At 42.4% G+C, this 18,711-nt stretch overlaps 1 protein-coding gene and 2 long non-coding RNA genes across 6 annotated transcripts in view; 1 reads left to right on the plus strand and 2 right to left on the minus strand.

Annotated features, from left to right (window-relative positions):
* cadps2 (Ca++-dependent secretion activator 2) overlaps positions 1-18,711 on the minus strand; it is a 240,977-nt gene that overhangs the window by 136,107 nt on the left and 86,159 nt on the right. The window lies entirely within an intron of this gene.
* Positions 9,814-14,760, minus strand: LOC148159549 (uncharacterized). The gene is made up of 2 exons (XR_015763122.1): positions 10,888-14,760; positions 9,814-10,738 (listed from the first exon to the last, which is right to left on the minus strand). It is a non-coding gene; the product is annotated as an uncharacterized LOC148159549 (long non-coding RNA).
* Positions 14,769-15,221, plus strand: LOC148159550 (uncharacterized). The gene is made up of 2 exons (XR_015763121.1): positions 14,769-14,899; positions 14,978-15,221. It is a non-coding gene; the product is annotated as an uncharacterized LOC148159550 (long non-coding RNA).

Consider the following 18,711-nt stretch of genomic DNA (forward strand, 5'->3'; position numbering starts at 1 on the left):
CAGTATATTTTAGTACAGCACTGACTGAATTCAAATATGGTATGTATATATATAATAATGATTGGGGCGGGGTTTATTTATAAAAATATATGTACTGGCCAATGGGGACACATCAACCAACAAGACAACATGTGAGTGATGAATTGTGATTTTTTTTTTTCTTCCAATGACTGAGAATCCACGTTGGTCTATTCATATGCTAAGTAGAGTTGGTAACTCCTCCCGCCAGCCCGGTCCCCTGCACCTCCATCTCCTGCTTGTGGGATTCCAAAATCGACAGCTTTCGACTTCAGCAAAGAAAATGCACTGCCCAATAATCTGTTGCTCAGGATCTGAGCTTGCCTCAGTATACAGGGTCCAATACACCACTTTTCATGCAATGAAAGTTTTGAAACTTAAGACAATATTCACATTTCTATTGTGCTCAAACTTGTACAATTAAGATAGTTACTTATATTGTCAATCAAAGAAATAGAAATGACTGGATGGCTTTTGATTGTAAGAAAAGCATCATGCTTAGTTGGCCATATTAAAAGACTTCCTGGCGGACTGCTTCCTTTTTTCCAATTTCAACTAAATTACCTGCAAAGCTCCACCCCCAAGTGCTCTGGGCGTGCAGGACTACATTATTTTAAAATATATATATTTTAAACATCATCATTGTGAAGGTGTGGCAGTGAGCCACAGTAAAGTACATGTGGATGAAAACAACAATGAACACTAGGAGCATTTAATATAAAAACTGGATTTAGTGTTATTTAAACAAAGAAGCTCAGATTCTTCAAAAACTATTAAGAATGACTAAGGCTGATGTGTTCCTCTAGTATGAGCAATTTAGCCAGGAATATCAAAGTATTCTGGAAGTCACAGATATTTGTGTTAAACACAAACTTGTGAACATATGGCCATACATAGTGTATGAAATGTTGAGAACAATTTAAAGAAAGCAAAAAATATTTTTAGCTTATTTGGATGAACTTGTAATTTTTCAAAATTTGGAGGTCAGAAGAAACATTTTTCACATTTTTGCATATGAGCCCCCCACCCTTCAGCCAACCATGACCATATTGAATATATGAGTAGCGACGATGGTCCTGAACCAGGATACCAAACAAAAGTTGCAATACGTTTCAGGGGGTAGGCTGCAGTACGAGTTTCAGTGGAGAAGCATAAGAAGAAGAAGAATGAGTAAAGAGTAAAAATAAGTCTTGCTTTGGCTGACCGCTTGCTCCCGTTGCCTTTAAATAATTAGATATATTCAATTACATATATTTAAGTAGATGACATAAAGTAACCTTAAAACTTTCTAAAGTGTCCACTCTCCTAAAATTAATGGCACAAATGCAGCAATGAGCTACATTTGCCTTTCCGTGGGAAACACACACCCTAACCCTGTTGTTCTGGACTCACATGAGATGGTTTAAACAGCAAAACAATACATTCTTCTTGTTCAATTTTAATACCAAGAAGTTAACTTTCTTGGTATTAAAATTATATTATTGACAACTGGTAAATAGATTAAGAACTTATTTTTCTATCTCAATCAAGATTTAAAAGGGAATCCCCAAAATAATGTTTTGTCTTTTATTGTGAAATTTTTATTTGGAATACATAAAGTTGTCAATTTTTCAAAACTAATTCTTTGATTAGCTCAGCGCTTCTTCACTAACTAAACCTTTCAATAAAATCCTTGGTCTCTAAGCATTCATAATTCATTTTAATGGTTGTCATTTTTTTACCTTTGAAGACCATAACTTGCCACAATATTATCCAGTTTTTTAACATCCTTGCTTTCATTATCTGGGAGCAGGAGAAGATGTCTGCAAAATCTTCAGTAATACCAAGTTCAGCTACATAATTGCCAATTAATGTATTTGTAAAACTACACCCAGAAGAAAACATGCAGAGACTTGAATGTTTTTCAGGAGTGATGCTGAAAACCTAGTCCATGCATATGTTACTTCAAGGCTTGACTATTGTAATCCTTTACAATCAGAAAGTTTTAAAATGCAGTTAAAAGCTTTCAGTTGATCCAAAACAATGCAGCAATAAAATACAAACGATTTATCATATTTCTCCTATTTTAGCTTCTCCTCCTACACTCCTTGTTAAATCTGCAACAGAATTTAAAAGCAATCCTCTTACATTTTTTAGTTTTAAAATATAACAAAACTCAATTCATTTTTTTTTCCATCTTGTGATTTTGTTCAGGTTCTGTATGGGTGTCTGTGTGTGTGAGGGGGAGGTGGAATGGTGGCTTTCTCTGCTCAATGTTTCCATATCCATGCAGTCTGGGCTTCATTGGCATCGTCACAGCAACAGTCACATCTATGTGACATCCTCCTCTGAACCACAGCAGCAGCCACTGATGGCAGGTTATTGATGCAGAGCAGGAGGAAGGAGAGGACAGGGAGCGTTTCAGAAGCAGGTGCAAAATGCTGAAAGATCTGACATGATCTGCCTGTCAGACCTAAACAGCTCTGATGATGTCAGGGCCAAGATGAAGATGCGGGCAGACAAGTCTATCAGCATCATTCTGGCTGAGCAGGGATTCTCTTCATGAGTGCACAAATAGACAAAGTGAACCGACAGAAAAGTTTCAAAAGGCCACATGAATGCATCCTCAGCTGCCGAGAGTCTGAGAGGTTGAGAGGGATGGACAGCTTTTATGTTCTGCCTCAGGGCCACCTGCTTCTTCTAAAATAAAAAACATCACACCAATGACAAGAGGACCACACCTGAAAACACATGGGGAGCCAGTCTTTCTGAATCTAGTGACACTGAATACCGATCAAAGCTCCAGCCTTTGAGAGAAACTTGATCAGACTCAAGCGTTGCTGAAGGCTCTGATGAAAGCTTGACTGGCCTTTGCAGGTTGTTTCAGTGCTCAACCATTTCATTATTTTTCCTGTTCAAAAATGTAGTTGCTGAAATTTCCCTGCAAAATTAAGTCGCAACAGTTTCTCAGTTTCAATGTTCTCATTAAAACAAAAACGCATTGCTGACATTTCTGATACTGTCACAATTAAAAATCTAAAATGACACCTACAATTTATCTATCATAAATGCTCATGATTCGACTCAACTTGGTCAACCTGATCAAAAAACCTGTTTGGTTGTATCTAACATGGCAGCTAAAAAGGGGTCAGTTGTTCCAGGCCCAAGGCACAAATTATGGTCAAGAACAGTTAAAAATTTTGTTAACACTTTATTTGACAGGGTGTGCATAAGGCTGACATGACACTGTCATAAACATGACATAGCACCTGTGATGAACATGAGGAGTCTTTATGAATGTCTGACTGTTGTCATGAAGTGTCATTCGGTAAATAATAATGCAAAGTTGCTCTAAAGGTTGCATTGAAAGTCCATTAAAAGTGCCATTTTTGCATTAAAGTGTAATTATTTACAAAGTAACGCAAATTTGGCACTTAATGAACTTTTAATGCAATGTTTAAAGCAACTTTGCACTAAAAGTGTCATTATTTACTGAATTATTAAATTAACAAGTACAAACAGATGCACGTTAACAGTGATAGAGGATAGCAGGTCTGTTAGAGATATGATTCGTGTGGGTTGGTAGATGATTGAATACTTATTTGATGTAATAAAATGCACATCAATGAAAATACATATTGATTTTTTAGAACTGTTTTGGTACTCCAGATTCTGCCTCTCACACATGAGGTGTACTTCAGGTGGAAATTACAGACTTCTCCTTTGTTTGGAAGGAAATATTCTGCCTGAGTTAATCTCACATTTTGATAAAGTAATCTGCTTAGATTACTTTATCAATAGACTTAGCTTTAAGTCTATTGAGCTTCACTTGTTAATCAGACATATGTGATGTTCTCCTGAGGCTTGTTTAGTGTAAATATAGGCTAAAACTTCCTACTGGCAGGAAAGTGCAAAATGTATTTGTGAATATACATTGAGAGATAAAGAAGCACATTTCTGCTGGGTGCTCAATTGTAATGACAAACATTGGAGAAGGGAACAAAAGCTTGTGCTTGAACCAGCTCACTTCAGACAACATATTGCTTGTCTTTATTTGTAGTTTGCTTTATGTTTTCTACTTTAGTCTTCCTGGAAAACAATTACCTGGAACATGAATATTAATATTTTATTCAACTTTTCTATCCTTGGGTGCACGTCAAGCGTTTGATAGAATAGAGTGAAATTATCTGTTTGAAGTTTCCCCCCAGATATGGACTGGATGAAACCTTTCTAAAATGGATACGATTACTATATACTGATCCTACAGCACAAGTTTTAACCAATAATAACATCTCAAAACCTTTTAATTTACAACGGTCAACCAGACAGGGCTGCCCCCTGTCACCACTACTCTTTGTTTTGGCAATTGAACTTCTGCCAATGGCTGTTAGAGCAAATCCAGGAATATCAGGTATTAGAATTGGGGGGAGAGATCATCTCATTTCCTTGTTAGCAGATGACATCATATTTTTCATAAGTAATTTGAATATCAGTATTCCCAATTTATTAAATCTAATAAAATAATTCAGTAAGTTTTCAGGATATAAAATTAATAATTCTAAATCAGAGTTAATGTTTCTTAATGAAGAAGAAAGGAGAAGTCCTACCCCATTTAAAACAACTAGAGAAGGTTTTAAATATTTTGGCATTGAGAGCACCCCATACCTCAGTGAAAAAAGCACAGCAAATTTTAATCCCCTTGTGGAAAAAGTCACAGAAATGCTAAACCGATGGTCAAATTTACCTATATCCATGATAGACCAAATAAATGTATTAAAAATGACAATCCTGCCCAAATTTTTTATACTACTTTCAAACACTTCCATTGCCACTGACAGACTCATTTTATGACAGTCTGGACAAACTATTTAACTCATTTATTTGGAGTAACAGAAAAGCAAGACTCTGTTTAAAGCTCCTCTATTTGCCCTATGACAGAGGTGGACTTCAAGTCCCTAATCTCAGATGGTATTATATATTATATACTAACATCAGCTACTCATTACTTTTGTCCGATGGCTCCTCAGCTTGGGTAGACATTGAAGAGCAATCTGTTCCAGATTTCCCCTTAAACACCTTCCTATATTCTTTGGATATAAAGACACTAAAAAAACCCCACAAAGAACCCTTTCTTAAAAAATACAATTATAACTTGGCATGCAGCACATAAACATATGGGTGACCGTCCAGAGCTATCACAATTCACCCCTATCTGGGGTAATGAAAGGTTCACCCCAGGGACGAATGATGGAGGATTTAAACTATGGAAAACCAAAGGCATTCAGAAAATTAAAGATCTATATGCCGATGGCATGTTGCTTACTTTCGATCAGTTATGTAATAAGTATTTAATACCCCCCAAAAAAATTTTTAATACTTGCAATTGAAAAACTATGTCATCAAAACTGAAACGAATAGTGGACATTCCACCCTTTACAAAAATAGAAGATTTGTGCGTTGGGGACTTAAAAGGAAAGGTTTTCTTTCTGTGTTCTATAATTTGCTGATGCTTTCCTCTAAGGATTCAGCAATAGATAAGCTAGACGCCTGGAGAAGAGATGACTGGAATCAGGCCAAACAATAAACACACGACTTGAACTTCTGCAATATAAATGGCTCATGAGAACCTACATTACACCAGTTAGGCTTCATCATATGTCCAGTGATATTCCAGATACTTGCACTAAATGCTTATTTGAAAAAGGAACCCTTCTCCATTGTCTGTGGGAATGTCTTAAAATTCAGAAGTTTTGGAAGGATAACGTTATTAGGTGTCTATCTGAATTGTTTAAGGTGAAAATCCCACTAGAGGTTAAAATCTGTGTTCTAGGAATATACCCAGTGGGATTTAAACAATCACAGATTAAAACTAAATTGATAGACTATGGACTTCTTCAAGCCAGAAGATCTATTGCATTATGCTGGAGGAGCATGGACGCGCCCTCTATGGCACTCTAGAAGAAAAAAATTGCAAATTCGCTCGGACTGGAAAAACTAACATACATCAACATCACCAAGGGTAAACAGGGGGACTTTGAGAACCTGTGGGAGCCATAGATGAGGATCATAGGGACTGAAGGCGGAGCTTAATAATGGGTGTCTTGACGACAGTGTCTATTTATATACTGTCTTGTTATTTTTCTCTGTTTTAATTTAAGCGTTTTGTATTTTTTTGGAACTAAACAAATGCAGGTTTGAATGGTGAGTGCGTGAGTAAATGTAAGTGTGTATAAGTACATGTTTAAAATGTTAAGTTTGTTGTTTGTAAGTTTATGTCCTAAAAGAGAAAATTCAGTAAAAATATATTAAAAAAACAAAAAAAACCTTGTCTATCCTTAAAATTTCAGGACTAGTATAAAGAAGAACTCTCAGAAAAAATGTGTTTGTCCCATAATACAAATGTATTTGTAAATACACAAATTAATGGAAATAAGTGGAAATTAATAGTTTTAGGTGAGACATTTGCTGGTGAATACCTGAGCATAATGAGAAATGCATACAATAATCTTATGTGGCTCAGTTCAACATTTGGCGTTATTTTAATGTGTGTGAAATCTGAATCCAATCTTAAACACAACAATGAAAGACGTAGACTTCTGATGAGGCACCAAGCAAATCTTATCTGAATCTGAAAACAGGCTATTCCCTTAACAATCTGTGTGTGTGTGTGGGTGTGTGTGTGTGTGTGTGTTTGTGTGTGTGTGTGTGTGTGTGTGTGTGTGTGTGCGTGTGTGTGTGTGTGTGCACATTTAGTCAGAGTTATTAAGCCATAATATTTCATGCTGATAAGCATACACCTCTAGCTTTTACAAAGAGGAGGAGGGTTTCACAGAAACAACAATTATTCCAGTGAATGACTTTCTGTCAAACCCAATAAGCACTGATATAAAGAACAGCAACTAGCACCCAGTTAGGAGCTATTTAAGGGACACCACCTATTTCCTGCTCCAAACAGCATGTCAGCACTTCTCTCCACTGACACTTCAATCTCTTCTATTAAACACTAATGAGTGGTGGTGAGAAAGGAAAGCTATTACAGCAAATTACTCACATACAGCAATAATCAGCTCTCAGCGTGAAACTCCCATGCAGCCAGGCCTAGCTTGGCAGGAGGCTAGAATTCAAACAAAGTCTACTGCAAACACAGAATAAAGAAAATAATTTGCAAATAATGTGCATGGGTGAGAAAAAGAGGGTCAAATAAAAAAGTAGGAAATAAAGGCTAATAAAGAAAAGACAAACAAAAAAAGGAAATTAATTGGAGATATTGGAAATATCGATGGGAAGCACCACAGTTTCTGGTCACAGATTAAGTATAATTTATATGCACAGCAGAAAGAATATTAAAAAGGAGTGTAATAATAGGAAGAGAAAATAAGATGTTATCTGAAAAGGGAGTCATTCAAGAGTAAAAAATGACAAACTGGTCAAAAACTGTCAGAAAAAAACAGTTTTAAGATGAGATTTAACATGCCCTCAGAAAAAGATAAAGTTATGAGTATGAAGACAAATTGTCTAGAGTTTTGAGATTCAGAGGGAGGGAAGAAATGTTTGGAAGAATAAAATGTTGCTTGTATGGAAGACTAAAGAATACTTTTCACTTTTCAAGAGAAAAGGTGGCGCTAGACTTGTTTTTATTGTCCGTCATTTTGATTGCGTCAAAAATATTGTCATTATCGAATTTTTATCCATCAATTTTTAAATTATATTAATCTGGGCTATTCTGTTCCATTACATTTTTATGCAGTTTAACAAGTTTAACAGAGAATCCAGATCACACATTAATCAAGCAGAGGAACACGTGTAACTTTTTCTCTGCAGTGATAAAAACCATCGACAGAATGGAATTAAACGCTCCAAAGCGTTTAATTCAAGATGTGTTTAGTTCAGTATCCATGTCAGAGATGATATTCAGAATGGATTTTTTTTTTATTGATTGATTTGGTTTCATCAGCAACGCACTTGTAAAGTTAAAAATGTCTGCACTAAGTATAGTCTGAGGTGTGAATTGTAGTCTGTCACAATGACAGACTGGCTTTTTCTATCGATCTCAAAAGCAAATACTGGTCAATGCTGGTCAATGCTGGTCAATACTGGTCAATACTGGTCAATGCTGGTCAATACTGGTCAATGCTGGTCAATACTGGTCAATGCTGGTCAATGCTGGTCAATACTGGTCAATGCTGGTCAATGCTGGTCAATGCTGGTCAATGCTGGTCAATGCTGGTCAATGCTGGTCAATAGAGAAAATGCTCAGTACCATTTTTATTACTTCTGCAACATTTTTGGAGACAGTTATTTCAATTAAAGATCACGAAACATTATCAATCATAGTTTGACAATATTATCTCAACCATTGCTTAAATTAAGACAAAACCAATTAGATGAAAGTAGTTCAGTCCACATTTAAACAATGTACTTTTCCGTTTTGCTACAGATAAGTTAATAGTCATGTCTGTCATGCATAACTGCCCTCATAAGCCTTTATATCAAAACTGTAATAAAAAATCAATTCAAAATTAAAAAATAGTCCTCAAAGAGTTATTGTAGATATTGATACCCGTTACGGAAGCAGTCTGTGTGGCAGGGAATTTGAACAAGTCTCTGACTGAAGACACTCTGTTTTCCCAAGACATTCTCATGAAGAGAATAGTCATGGTTGACCATAATTTTCTTGACCTTATGAAGAATCCTTCTCTGTATCTCCAGAGGTTTCACTGCTGTCCTCAGAACAGAACCACAACAGAAACAGACTTCTTTATCAGGTTGTAGAACCTTGTTAAGTCCCTGGTTCTGATGCTGCTGCTCTGTCCCGTCTTATAGACGCTTCAGTGTTGCATCTCCAGTCCAGTCTGTTGTCTAGATGAACACAGAGGTATTTATATATTGATATGTCAAGGTGTTGCTGAATATCTGGTTAGATACACAGACCTTCAGCATAAACTGTGGTCTGTGAAGTAGTCATAGATCCAGGTAACTATAGAGGCCTCCACCTGTGTATTCTGGAGTTTCTCACAGAGCAGATCAGGCTGAATTGTGTTAAATGCACTGGAGAAATAAAAGAACATGATCCTCACAGTGCTGCCTGCTTTGTCCAGATGATGGTGAGTTTGTTGATGGCATCATCAACTATGATGAGCAAACTGCAGAGGGTCCTAATATGTGCTTGTCTGCTTACTCAGGTCGGCCAGCAGGAGTTTTTCCAAGACCTTAAAGATATGCGTTGTCAGGGCAATAGGCTTATAGTCCGTAATAACTGATGGGTGAGTTTTCTTCAATACAGGAACCAGGCAGGATGTCTTCCAGAACACTGGAAATATCTCTTTGGTCAGGCCAAGGTTGAACAGATGTTGCAGAATCTGGGACTCTGGGGCTGACACAATCTGGACCTGCAGGCTTGTTCCAGTTCAGTCTCTCCAGCTGCCTCTTCACCTGACTTCTACACACAGAGAAGAGGGAGGGAGAGGCAAAAGGAGCGGCAGCGTCTCCTGATTTGGTTGAAGACAAACTTGTGGAAGCAGAAGAGTCCATGACTGAGGTGGAAGATGGAACATTTAGGGTCTGACAGGAAAGCAGTGGGTCAGAGGAAGGTGGAATGTCTGTGTGGATGAAGACAGGAGAGGATGATGATGATGATGATGATGATGAGCTTGTTCCTGAACTGAGCCTGTTGAAAATGTATTCAGCTCATTTGCTCTGTCCAGACTTCCATGTTTCTGATCCTCCTTTTGCTTGAAGCCTGTGACCTTCTTCATCCCTGATCACACATCTCTGATATCGTTCCTCTGCAGTTTATTTTACAACTTCTTCCTGTACTTCTCCTTGCTGTCTTTAATATTTACTTTGAGCTGCTTCTGTATACTCTTAAATAATTCCCAATCTCATTCCCTAAAGCTGTCACAGCTGCGGCTGAGCTGTGACCACTCACACCTGAACATCATCTCCCTGATCTCCAGCTGCTGCCATATAAGGATGGATCTTCCCCCTGCACTGCGTCAGATTGTTGTTAAACCCTCAGCGGTAACACCTTCAGGCCTGCTGTAAAGACTTGAGCTAAATTGCCCAGTACTAACCTGTCTGTCTCTTCCTTTTGCCCAGTTGCCTCTCCTGTCCCCGATCCTGACCCTCTCCACTGGATTTGGACCTCCTGGCTTTGACCCCCGTCTGTCTGACTCTGAGATCTGGTACCTGTTTTGACCTGGATTTGGACCCGCCGGCGCTGACCCCTGTCTGTCTGACCCTGAGATCTGGAACCGCCCGACCCCGACTTGGATTCCCTGGTTTTGACCCCGGCCTGTCTGACTAAGAACTGGTGTACTCCTTAATAAACAACCGATTTGTATTCTCTGTTCAGTCCCTGCGTCCATCGGTGCCTACTCGTGTCAGAACAATCTGACCATACAACATGGACCCGACTGAACAGGACCCCGCTGCAGCCTTGAGGGACGTCTTAAGCCGACAAGGAGTGGTGTTAGGGCAAAGCGTTCATCGGCTCACTGGACTAGAAGCGGCCAGCCAAACTCTCCATCAGGAAATCGCCCAGTTGTCCGCACAGGTAGACAAACTAACCTCAATGCTTTCCCCCAGTCAAGGACCGTCAGACGCCTCAACGGCTGCTGCTGCTCCTCCACCCGTCTCACCGGCCGAACCTCCGGCTCTCCCCGCTCCGGTAAATTCTCGAGGTCCGTATGTTCCTGATCCTCCTCCATTCTCAGGTGAACTGTCTAAATGCCGGGGTTTCCTGTTACAATGTCGGATGGTATTTAATCAGCAACCTAGGGCTTTTGCCTCCGATTTATCCAAGATATATTATGTCATGGGATTGCTGAGGGACCAGGCTTTAGCCTGGGCGCTGGCGTTTGACACAACTACACCGTTAACCTCCCTTACCTTTAAACGGTTCTCTGAAGAATTAAGCACTGTGTTTGATCACCCGGATCATGTTGGGGATGCCTCCAAACGCCTGCTGAAACTTCGCCAAGGCTCCCGTAGTGCAGCCGAGTTCTCAGTGGAGTTTCGCACACTGGCTGCTGACACAAAATGGAACGACGAAGCGCTCAAAGGAGTGTATTATCACGCCTTAAATGAAACCTTAAAGGACGGCCTGTCCGTCAGTGATGATGCCAAGGACTTGAACTCACTAATCACAATGTCTATCCGTCTTGACAACAGGCTTCGTGAGCGACGCCGGGAGCGGCCCGGCCAGCCTGCCTCAGCGCTTCCTCGGCTGTTTCCGCCTGCTGTGGAGCGCAGCAGCGCCACCCCTGTTTTTCCGCCGGTCCAGTCACAGGCTCCAGCGCCCCCTGATGACGAACCCATGCAAATAGGTAGAACACACCTGACTGCCACAGAAAGACAGAGGCGTCTCCAAACTGGTGACTGCCTCTATTGCGGTAAGCCTGGGCACAGAATCTCCAACTGCCCTGTTCGGCCAAAAGACAAAGCTCATTAGAGGTGGGGACTCTAGTGAGCAGCACGGGAAGTCCCCAACTCTCTACTAGTCGCCTACTAATTGATGTTAAGCTTTGTCACCAGTCTACTTCCCACTCATTAACTGCCTTGATTGATTCTGGGGCTGAGGATAACTTTATTGATGAAGGCTTGATTAAAGAACTGAACATTCCCAGTGAACCCCTCAGCTCACCGTTATCTGCTAATGGTCTTAATGGTGCTCTCTTGTTTTCAGTCACATGTCAGACACCCCCTCTGCTGATCACATCAGGTAACCACAGGGAGGTTCTCCAATTTAAGGTTATCCCATCCTCCAGTTTTTCCATGGTGTTGGGTCATCCATGGTTGAGACTTCATAATCCCCATATTGATTGGGTCACAGGAAGGATAGTTAGCTGGAGTCTGTCCTGTTCTAATAACTGTCTTCGTGCTGCCCAGCCTAACTGCGGGAGTCTTTGTGACAGCCCGGACCCCCCTGATCTGTCATTGGTTCCTCCTGAGTACCACAACCTAGCTGCCGTTTTCAGTAAGTCCCGAGCCCTCTCACTCCCCCCTCATCGACCGTACGACTGTGCGATAGAGCTCCTGCCTGATGCTCCGCTGCCTAACAGTCGCTTGTTCAGCCTGTCCAAGCAGGAACATGAGGCCATGGAGGCCTACATCAATGACTCTGTAGCAGCTGGTATCATCCGCCGCTCGTCATCCCCACTAAGTGCCAGTTTCTTCTTTGTAGGAAAAAAGGATGGTACATTACGCCCATGCATTGACTATCGGGGGTTAAATGAAATCACCATCAGGAATAAATACCCATTACCCCTGATGTCCACAGCTTTTGAACTGCTGCAAGGGGCAACCATTTTCTCCAAATTGGATTTACGAAATGCCTATCATCTAGTCAGGATAAGGGAGGGAGATGAATGGAAGACGGCTTTTAAGACCTCTATCGGCCACTTCGAATACTTGGTGATGCCTTTTGGCCTAACCAATGCCCCTGCTGTTTTCCAGGCCTTCGTTAATGACGTTCTGAGGGATTTCTTAAATCATTTTGTATTCGTTTATTTGGATGACATACTTATTTTCTCACGGACCAAGGAGGAGCATGTCAGCCATGTTCGTCAGGTTCTCCAGAGGCTGCTGGAGAACAAACTGTTTGTTAAAGCTGAAAAGTGCCGTTTTCATCTTTCCACAGTTGACTTCCTGGGGTTTGTCATTGAGAATGGACAGATCAGAGCTGATCCTGCCAAGACTAAGGCAGTGGTGGAGTGGCCAGAACCCAGTACCCGTAAGCAACTTCAGCGTTTCCTGGGTTTTGCAAACTTTTATCGTAAGTTCATTAAGAACTACAGCATTGTTGCCCAGCCATTAACTCGCCTCACTTCCATTAAGCAGCCCTTCTCATGGCCACCAGAAGCAGCAGTGGCCTTTAAGGAGCTCAAACAACTGTTTTCCTCCCCACCAGTTCTCATTCACCCTGATCCTGAGAAACAGTTTGTTGTAGAAGTGGATGCGTCAGCCACTGGGGTAGGGGCAGTTCTGTCCCAGCATTCGGGCCCTGCACACAAGCTACTGCCTTGTGCCTTCTTTTCCAGGAGACTCAGCCCTCCGGAACTAAACTACTGTGTGGGGGACCGGGAGCTGCTAGCAGTTAAGCTGGCTCTGGAGGAGTGGCGTCATTGGCTGGAGGGGTCCACTCAACCATTTATAGTCTGGACTGATCACAAAAACCTATCCTACATTCAGTCTGCAAAGAGGTTAACTCCACGCCATGCTAGGTGGTCATTGTTTTTCTCAAGATTCAACTTTGTCTTAACTTACAGACCTGGCTCCAAGAACTGCAAACCCGACGCACTCTCTCGTCAGTTTGAACCGGAGACTCTGAAAAAGGAACCAGAGAGTGTCTTACCGGCTTCATGTGTGGTGGCTACGCTCTCCTGGGAGATCGAACAGTTGGTGAGGCAAGCTCAACCCAAACAACCTACCCCTGTGGACTGTCCTCCCAACCGTTTGTTTGTCCCAGAAAGTGTTCGTCCTAAGGTTCTTCAGTGGATCCATGCTTCCAAGTTTGCCTGCCATCCTGGGGTCCATCGAACTCTCACCTTATTGCAGAGTCATTTCTGGTGGTCATCCATGGCTCAAGACACCCGTCAGTATGTTTCCGCCTGCACCATCTGTAATCGGGGAAAGTCCAGCAATAAACAACCCGCTGGTTACTTGTGCCCTCTGCCTGTACCAGGACGACCCTGGTCACACATCTCGATGGATTTTGTTACAGGGCTTCCCCCATCTGAAGGTAACTCTGTTATTTTAACCATTGTCGACCGGTTCTCTAAGTCTGCCCATTTTGTAGCACTACCCAAGTTGCCTACTGCCATGGAAACCGCTAATCTCCTGGTGCACCATGTGGTGCGTTTACATGGCATCCCCTTGGACATTGTCACAGACCGGGGGCCCCAATTCACATCCAGGGTCTGGCATGCCTTTTGTCAAGCGTTGGGTGCCACTGTGAGTCTTTCGTCGGGCTTCCACCCACAAACTAACGGCCAGACTGAGAGGGTCAACCAGGAGTTGGAGGCAGCCCTGCGCTGTGTAGTGATTAACAATCCTGCCTCTTGGTCTCAGTTTCTACCTTGGGTAGAATACTCTCACAACTCCCTGACCAGCACTGCCACAGGTATGTCCCCTTTTGAGGTGTCCTTGGGCTATCAGCCGCCTTTGTTTCCCTCTCAGGAAAAGGAGCTCTCTGTACCATCGGTGCAGCATCACCTTCGTCGATGTCATCGGTTGTGGCGACGGACTCGTGCAGCCCTCTCCCGGACGGCCGACCGCAATCGTCTACTGGCTGATCGTCACAGAACCCCAGCTCCCAGTTACCAACCTGGTCAAGAGGTTTGGTTGTCCACAAGGAACATTCCTCTAAAAACAGACTGTAAGAAACTCTCTCCTCGTTTTATTGGCCCATTCACAATTACTAAGATTATCAATCCAGTGACTGTTCGCCTTGACCTTCCTCAAAATATGAAGATCCACCCCTCATTTCACGTGTCCCAGATTAAACCTGTTGTCTCTAGTCGCCTTTGTCCACCCGACCCCCCTCCACCTCCCCCTAGGATTGTTGACGGGGGCCCTGTTTACGCTGTTCGCCGTCTCCTGGATGTGCGCCGCCGGGGGCGGGGACTGCAGTACCTGGTGGACTGGGAAGGGTATGGCCCTGAAGAGCGGAGCTGGGTGGCGCGTTCTGCCATCCTGGATCCTCAGCTCATCCGTGACTTCAATTGTCGGCGAGGGGACCGTCGGCTGTCCTGAGGGGCGCCTTAAGGGGGGGGACCTGTCACAGCTGCGGCTGAGCTGTGACCACTCACACCTGAACATCATCTCCCTGATCTCCAGCTGCTGCCATATAAGGATGGATCTTCCCCCTGCACGGCGTCAGATTGTTGTTAAACCCTCAGCGGTAACACCTTCAGGCCTGCTGTAAAGACTTGAGCTAAATTGCCCAGTACTAACCTGTCTGTCTCTTCCTTTTGCCCAGTTGCCTCTCCTGTCCCCGATCCTGACCCTCTCCACTGGATTTGGACCTCCTGGCTTTGACCCCCGTCTGTCTGACTCTGAGATCTGGTACCTGTTTTGACCTGGATTTGGACCCGCCGGCGCTGACCCCTGTCTGTCTGACCCTGAGATCTGGAACCGCCCGACCCCGACTTGGATTCCCTGGTTTTGACCCCGGCCTGTCTGACTAAGAACTGGTGTACTCCTTAATAAACAACCGATTTGTATTCTCTGTTCAGTCCCTGCGTCCATCGGTGCCTACTCGTGTCAAAAGCCTCTTTTTTCTTGTTTAACAGTTCCTTTAGTTCACTGGTGATCAATCATTTCATGCATTGTTATTTGGGAAGCATCTCACTGGCGGGGACTGTGCTCTCCTCACAGATGTTTATATAGTCAGTCACACTCAGTCATGCCAAAGAGCAATCTTATCAGCTGCTTCAAAACAACCTTGTAGGGCTTCTTCTGGTTCCTGTGACCACTTCCTGAAGTCATCTTCCTAGCAGGTAGTCTCTTCACAAGGGGTTCATATTAAGAACAGAGATAAACAAGATTATGATCTGATTTCCCCAGAGGAGGTCTTGGTTTGGAGACATATGCATCCTTGACATTAGGATAAAACAGATCCAATGTCTTGTATTCTCAAGAGCAGCAGCTGAAGAACTGGTGAAACATTGGCAGTGGAGAAGAGGCGTGATTGAAATCACCAGATATTGCCTCAAATACATTGGAGTGTTCTGTCTGTATCCTAGCAACAATAGAACTGATGAAATCACATGTATTATCAGCAACAATGGAGGGCAGAATGTAAACAGCTGCCAAAAGAACACTGGTGAATTCTCTTGGTAAATAATATGGCTGGAGACATGCGAGGAGGATGAGGATGAGGAGGAGGAGGAGGAGGAGGGAGATTCCCAGGTTCAGGTGGTGTGTCTGAGACTTCCAGAGGAGGAGGAGGAGAAGCGACAATGTTTGCTTAATTTCTTCTCTTTTTATTAGATTTAAGTGTTTAACTCACCCAGCCTAGCATGACTCTGGGGAAGAGAGTGACAGGTTGGTCAATGGAGAAGGGATGGAGTGTCCTGTCAGTGCTTCCGTTCCCGAATAAAAAAAATGGTAACACTTTATTTGAAGGGGTGTGCATAAGACCGACATGACACTGTCATAAACATGACATAACACTTGTCATGAACATGAAGGAGTCTTTATGAATGTTGTCATGAAGTGTCATTTGGTAAATAATGACACTTTTAATGCAAAGTTGCTTTAAAAGTTGCCTTGAAAGTCCATTAAAAGTCCCAACTTTGCATTAAAAGTGTCATTATTTACCAAATGACACTTCATGACAACATTCATAAAGACTCCTTCATGTTCATGACCAATAACATTTAGGTTTGTATGGACATGTGCCCACCCCCACAGACACATACAGATGTGGACTACATACAGGATATTTTAACACAAAAGACAATTTAGGTTTTTCTTTTTTCCCACAATTTTGTGAATAGCAAAGGGAAAAACAACAAAACATACAATTATATATATATATATATATATATATATATATATATATATATATATATATACATATATATTATAAAAATATAGAAATTATTTTTTTTTACCTCAAAGGAAAATGCCAAGGTACACACAGCTGCAGGTGCTACTGTTGCTTAGGTTACACAGCATATCAGAATAGCAAAGTATGAAAAATATTGTAAAAAATCTGTCCAACTTCAGAGCATCCAAAACAAGAAGGAACAGTTAATTACAGAAAGCTAATTTTTTCCCCAGAAAAGCAGGAATGAAAAAGATAAAATCTCAATGAAAGTACAAAGCTGTGCTGCCACCATGAGCAACACAATTCTAAAATGGTGGTTCAAATCCGCCATTCAAAAGGGGTTTTTCTATCCAGCCATCATGGTATGAAATTCTTTCTCCCTTTGCCAAGTTTTTACATCGTAAAGTAATTTTAGCCTCAGGTTATAGGGAAAGATAAATTGTTTTGATGATTGATGATTCAGTGGAAGCCAGCAAAAAAGACAAAAAAGTATTTTGAGTCTCGTCTTATTCTCAATGTCTTCCAACATCCAAAACCAGAAAAAGAATCCAGAACAACTGTGGATCATTTCTTCTCACTTCTCGCCTCAAAATAAGAGCCTACATTGTGGTGTGAAATATTTTCATTTGAGTCCACCACAAAGGCCCTCCTGAACATACAGAATATCACAAAAACAAAAACGCAAAACATGTGAAACCATATGACAGGTGTAAAACACATAAAAAGACAAACATAGCAACAACAAGAAACAAAACAAATGAAATACAGGAACAGGTTGAAACTGAGAGACTCTCCGGACCAACTACTACAGAACTGTCCACCTGAGGAGGACAACCCTATTGTAGGGGGAAAACCCGGAAGAGTGGGCAAAGAAACTGGGGGACGACCACAACGAGGTGGCTGAGCCAACTCAACCGGGTCCACTGGTAACACATGTGTTACCAGTGGACTGGCTTCAAAAGGTCCACCAAAATACTCTCTTGATTACTCCCCAACTCCACCAAAAAATCCTTAGGTCCCCTCTCCAAAACACACAAAGAGAAACTATCCAGGCATTCCCTGTTACCCTCAAAAACTTGCCCAGGACCAACTCAGCTGACGAAAACCGCAGGTCTTATTTAGGAGGCCCAATAAATACCAAGGCAGGTGATTCATGCAGCCATTATCCACCAATGAGGCCCACAATACAGCCTTGATTATGCTGTGGAACCTCTCACAAAGACCATTAGCCTGTGGGTGGTAGGCAGCAGTATGGTGGAGTTTAATCCCAAGGCTCTCTGCCAGTGCAGTCCACAAGTCTTGAGGTGAACTGGGTACCTCAGTTGGAGGTCAAATCCAATGGCACACCAAATCGGGACACTCAGGAGGAGATTAATACCACATCAACCGAAGTGGTTGACGACAGCGGAACCGCCTCTGGCCACCAAGTAGTTCTGTCCACCGTCTGGCCTCCATCATCAGAAGGGCCAAAAGCATAGCATTAGCCGAGATCTTTTTTGCAGCAGCTTATCCCTACACCCTCTCCAGGCTCCACTTAATCCATTGGTCCACTTTTTTGCCTCCAAATGCTTTGCACAAAGGGCATAAAATGAGCTGCCCATGGGATGAAACAGTTATAAAGTTCACCATCCCCAAAAACTCCTGCAGGAGTTTCACTGAGGGAGGGCCGGGAAAAGCTTCAGCCTTGGCAGGTAGGAGAACCGTCTCTTGAGACAACACTGTGTGTCCCTGGACCTCAACAGCAGACAGTCTGAACTGGCATTGAGTTCACAAACTGAGCGAACAAACAACTGACAGAGGTGCACCATGTGTTCTGCCGCATGAATGAAGATGGAGAAATGCAGCACTTCGCCTTTACTCCAAATGGTGATGATAGAAGCAGAGAACGACGTCCTTCCGCCACTCTGTCACCACAGACACGGCATCAACAATCTCCACCCCCCACTTGAGTCACACCTGGTAAAAGTGCATGCACACTAGTAGCTGGATGTCAGGGAGCGATAATCGTTTGTCCGGAGCTGGTCAGTGTGGTGCGAACAGGTGGAGGAAGCTGCCGTGTAAACAGGTGCGTGAAAAGGATGGAAACATCTCCTGAGCCAAGTGACCCCAGCATGTTCTCCATCAGCTCAGAGGCCTTATGATCCCCCAAGCTATTCAGA

The sequence above is a fragment of the Poecilia mexicana genome, unplaced genomic scaffold (genome assembly GCF_051168715.1).
Source record: "Poecilia mexicana isolate PSO_F unplaced genomic scaffold, ASM5116871v1 scaffold_6, whole genome shotgun sequence".
Classification (NCBI taxonomy): Eukaryota; Metazoa; Chordata; class Actinopteri; order Cyprinodontiformes; family Poeciliidae; genus Poecilia; species Poecilia mexicana.